Below are 6,000 nucleotides of genomic sequence, written 5' to 3'. Positions count from 1 at the left end.
AAGAAATCTTCGATTTCGATACTACCATAACAGACAAATTAATAACATCAATTGATACTTAACATATTTTATTTTGAAAAGAAATTTTCTATTTCGTTACTACCATAACAGACAAATAGCATCAATTGGTACTTAACATATTTTATTTTGAAAAGAAATCTTTGGTTTTGATACTACCATAACAGATAAATTAATAACATCAATTGGTACTTAACATAATTAATTTTGAAAAGAAATTTTTGATTTTGATACTACCATAACAGACAAATAACATCAATTGGTACTTAACATATTTATTTTGAAAAGAAATCTTTGATTTCAATACTACCATAACAGACAAATAGTATCAATTGGTACTTAACATATTTTATTTTGAAAAGAAATCTTTGATTTTGATACTACCATAACATACAAATAGCATCAATTGGTAGTTAACATATTTAATTTGAAAAGAAATCTTCGATTTCGATACCACCATAACAGACAAATAGTATCACTTGCTGTATAAAATACCTGGATTTTTCGCTATCAGCCTGGTATCGAGATAAAGTTCCAGATGTCAGCGAGTTTTCATCTTTGACCTGGATAGAGGTCGACAATACAAATCGCAGGAGTTTTCATCTTTGACCTAGATTGAGCTCGACGTTACAGATCCCAGGAGTTTTCATCTTTGACCTAGATCGAGCTCGACGCTACAGATCCCAGGAGTTTTCATCTTTGACCTGGATCGAGCTTGACACTACAGATCCTAGGACTTTTTTTCTTTGACCTGGATTGAGTTCGATGCTACATATTCCAGGAGTTTTCAACTTTGGCCTGGATCGAGCTCAACGCTACAGATCCCAAGATTTTCTTTATATTTACCTGGTATCGAGCTCGGCGCTACAGATACTAGGATTTTCTTTATATTTATCTGGTATCGAGCTCGGTGCTATAGATACCAGGATTTTCTTTATATTTACCTAGTATCGAGCTCGACGCTACAGATACCAGAATTTTTTGTCTTTGACCTGGATCGAGCTCGACACTACAGATCCCAGGAGTTTTTCTCTTTGACATGGTGTCAAACGTTTGATGAATGAAATGAATATTGGCATAGTATTCCACCGATACTAGTATACTTAGATATTGGCATAAATATTATAATTTGGAAAGTTTGAACATACATAATGACAATGAACAAATATATTCTTTATTGACAATTAACTACTTTGAATCATACATAATGACAATGAACCAACATATTCTTTATTGATAAAATGCTTTCAAATTACTTACATTTTGAAACTTTGGTAATATTACACCTTCAGCTGTTTTTAAGTAATAAACTCCATTGATTCCAACCTTGTGAATGATGTAAGGGCCTTCCCAACTAGCTGCTAATTTACCAGCCCCTTTTTCCTTGGTAACTTGAGTTACCATCTTCAAAATCAGATCACCTTCTTGAAAATGTTTTTCTCTTACTTTCTTGTTGAAGGTTTTTATGAGTTGTCAATGATATGTATCCAACTTTATCCTGGCTTCATCTCGTTTTTCTTCGAGATTCAGTACTTCTGCTATCATTACATCCTCATTATGTCCATTCATAAGGGTTTTAGTTCTGGATGTAGCTACCACCATTTATGCTATAGTTACTGCCTCCATACCATATGCTAGAGTGAAAGGAGATTCTCTAGTAGAAGTTTGTGGTGTCGTTCTATAAGCCCATAGAACACTATTAAGCTCATTGACCCACAAACTTTTCTTATCTTATAGCTTCTTCTTGATATTATCCATGCATGATCATTTTATTTGTTGCCTCTGCTTGCCCATTTCCCTGAGCGTAATATGGTGCCGATGTAAAATGCTTTACTTTATATGATTCTAAAAAAGCTTTGACTTTACCTCCTTCGAATTGGGGGCCGCTATCCGATATGATAGCTAGGGCAACCCGTATCGGCAGATGACTCTTTTGAAAAGAAAGTTAATTACATCTTGCTCTTTTATATGTTGTAACGCTATGACTTCTACCCATTTGGTGAAGTAGTTTGTGACAGCGAGCATGAATCGTCTTTTACCTCTTTTAGGTGCTAATAGACCGACAATATCCAATGTCCATAGAGCAAAAGGCCACGGATTCGAGGTGCAGTGTAATTCCTCAGCTGGAACATGTATAACTTTTCCATGTATTTGGCATTGAACACACATTTTAGCATATCGAAGACAATCTCTTCGCATCTGAGGCCAAAAATAACATTGCCTTATTATTTTATTTGCTAATGATCTTCCAGCTGAATGATTTCCACATTCTCCTTTGTGAAGTTCAACAATGATTAAATGCGCGTCTGCAGATGATATACATTTTAGATGCGGGCCTCCTAGATTTTTCCACTATAGTTCATTATCGAGTAAAAGATATCTTTGAGCGCCTGACTTAACCCTTCTTGCTTCGTTTTTGTCCTCAACTAATTTATCATTGGATTATATATATATGCTTCCATCTATGACACCCCCAGCGTGTTGATTTCCATTACTTCTACTTCATCGATATTGATGATTGGCCTTTGCTGAACTTCGATATGCAAGATGCGCCTCTCAGTGTTTTCTAACATTGTTGCAATATAAGCCAGAGCATTGACATGCATGTTTTCATTTTTGTTGAGATGTTGAAGCCTTATCTTATTAAAATATTTCAGCTTCATCTTTATTAAACTCAAGTAATCCACCATGTTTTCACACTTTGCTGAATACTCTCCATTAATTTGGCTGATGACAAACTGTGAATCACTAATGATTGATAAGTATTTTACTTTAAGAGAATTGGCCATTTCCATACCTGCTATTAATGCCTCATATTATGCCTCATTGTTAGATACATGGAAACCCAAAGTAAATGTTGTTTCGAGCCTTTAATTATCATATGTGACTAATACCACTACAATGCCACATCCCTTACTCCCTGATGATCCATCAATAAACAGTCTATAGTCATTTGTTCCAGCCCATGGATCATCTTCATCAATAATATACTTAGGCTCTTGCAGTGTCAAAAATTCCTCTTCTTCCATTCCCCAATTAGCATCTTCACATGGAAAATCTGCAAGGAAATCTGCTAGCACTTGACGTTTCTCCGACACCCTATTTTGATATTTGACACCAAATTCATTTATCAATACTGACCATTTCGACATTCTTCGTGACTTAGCTATCTTCGCAAGAGTTTGCTTTAGTGGAAGATTTGTCATAACAATCACAGAATGTGCCTGAAATATGGTTTTAGCCTCTGAGAAGAGAACAACAGTGCGAGAGCATATTTTTCAAGCATCGAATATCTTGTTTCTGCCTTAAGCATTGTCTTGCTTTGAAAATATACTGGCCTTTTGACACCCTTTTCTACTTTCACCAATACGGAACTTATGGCGAATTCTGATACGGTGAGATAAAGAAGCAAGCTTTCACCCTCATCTGGTTTTGTAAGTGCTGGCATCTCTTGCAGATACTTCTTTAATTCAGAAAATACATCTTCACATTCTTCATTCCAACAGAATGTCGTATTTTTCTTAAGTAATTTGAAAAGTGGCTTATATCGATTTGATGTTCGTGAAATGAATCTATTGAGTGCAGCTATTCTTCCTGTTAGCCTCTGTATCTGCTTCCTTGTTTTTGGTGAGGGCATCTGCTGAATTGCTCATATTTGATATGGATTAGCATTGATACCCCTCTTGGTTACAATATATCCCAAGAATTTTCCTAAACCCACGCCAAATGTGCATTTTTCAGGGTTGAGCTTCATGTTAAATTCTCTTAATATCCAAAATACGGTATCGGGATCTTTAACATGGTCTACCACCTTTTTGGACTTTATAACCATGTCGTCGATATACACTTCGACTATACGCTTTATGAGCTTCTTGAACATCTTTTCTACCAACCTCTAATAAGTGGCTCCCGTATTTTTTAAACCAAAAGGCATTTTGATAAAGCAATATATACCGGCCTCCATCTACAATGAATGCCGTTTTGAGTTGATCTATGATGGTCATTAGAATCTGAAAATATCCAGAGTATCCATCGCAGAAGCTAATTAATTCGAAACCCGTTGTTCAATCAACCAACTCATCTATCCTTGGCATCGGATAATGACCTTTGGGACACTTTTTTTTTACATCCGTGAACTCGACACAAATTCAAACTTTACCATTCTTTTTAGGTACCACTACAATATTTGCCACCCAATCAGAATGGTCTACCTCCTTAATAATCCCGTTATCGAGCATCTTCTTGATTTCAACTTGCATCGCTTCTTCATACATTGGTCTAACTTTTTAATGCTTCTGATGCACGAGTGCCACGCTTTCCTCCATGTTTAGCTTATAGGAACAAATATCGAGATCGATACCGGTGAGATCTGACATCGACCAAGCAAAAACATTTTGGTTTTCTTTCAAGAAAACCATCAATTCATCTTTAATGGTTGAATGCATCTCTGTGCCAATTAATGTATGACGATCATTATCTTCCATGCCAATATTAACCTTTTCAACTGTTTCTATGGTTTTTGATAAGAGCCCAAAACTGTAATTTTAACCTCTTAATATCATTATATTTAGACCAATTATGTGTATAATAAATATGAGTTAATACTGTTTACGTGCGTTTATGTATTTCAGGCATTGAAGTCAAATATGTGAAGAAACATGTCACTTTTGTGAAATAAATTAGCAAAGGTTGGTTGCTAAGAAGTTTTATGATTAAAGGTCAAGATTCAAGGAGAAAAAGCATTTTTAAATCCCGGTCAAAGCTGAAAAGTCAAAGCCAACGCGGGCAGAAATAGAGCAGAAAAGTCAATAGAACTTTCGCAGGCCGTATCTTTGGAGTCAGACCTCGGAATTGGGCCTATTATATGTCAAAACGACCAACTCAGAAAGAGTTTTCTAATGGTCTAGGTATTGACCCAATCAGAGGATCAAAAGTAGACAAAAAGGCTATTATAGTAATTTCCAACCTAAACCCTTTTTGGACTTATGTAATTAGGTTTTGGGCTTGATTTAAGGGCTCAAAACATGGCTCCAAAGCCCATGCACGAAAATGTAGACCTAGCCTCTCTTATATAAAGAGGACTAAGGCATATAATTAGATATACTTAGACTTAGACAGATATAATTAATTAGAGATAGATAATTAGATTTTAGACTTAGCTATTAGTTTAAACCTTAGTGGATTATTGTTTTTCAGTATTCATTAGATTATTAAAAGTTCATTATTGTTCTTCATTATGTCTCCTTCTTATATATCTATTTATGATAGTCTAATGACATCTAGCTAAACCTCCATTAGAAGGGTTTGATAAAGACTTGATATGTTAGTTAAAATTATTGTTTGTTAAGAGTTTTACTCTAGAAGAATAGTTGATTTGCCATGAGAATAGATTGGACTTCCTCACATGCTAATTATTAGTTGGTAGAGATTGTCATGAGTAATTAAGGATCAATACTTAATCTTATTTGATTAGAACTGCAATAATCGACACTAGAATATTAGGAATACATTAAGTGGATTCAAATCTCCCTAATCCCTTCTCCATATTCACATTCAATATTCTATTATCATAGTATAAGTTAAACATCTTAATTAAATTCAATTGTCATATTAGTGTAATTCAATTCATTACTCTCAACTGTTTTGTTAGTAGCGATTAGACTAGCGGAAACTTATGTTTAAAGGACTAGGAGTGGAACGAATTCTCTACTCCATTTATTGCATGATTCAAGAGAGTAGATAACTTTGATAATTTTGACAGTAATTACTATAGCGTTTACTTCTGCTTAAGTTTAATTAGTTAAAGTAGGAGTAAACAACAGTTTTTATATTTATCAAATGGCGCCGCTGCCATCTTAGTTCTGTTTAAATTCGTTTCTTTTAGAATTTTCGTCCCTACCAAAATCCCATTAAAACCCACCCACCCTTGTTTGATTCTGACTGTGTTTGTTTGGCTCAGAAATATTTTTTTTTCAGAAATCT

This window comes from Coptis chinensis, chromosome 7 (genome assembly GCF_015680905.1).
Source record: "Coptis chinensis isolate HL-2020 chromosome 7, ASM1568090v1, whole genome shotgun sequence".
NCBI classification, from domain to species: domain Eukaryota; kingdom Viridiplantae; phylum Streptophyta; class Magnoliopsida; order Ranunculales; family Ranunculaceae; genus Coptis; species Coptis chinensis.
Note: the sequence above shows the minus strand (reverse complement) of the source record.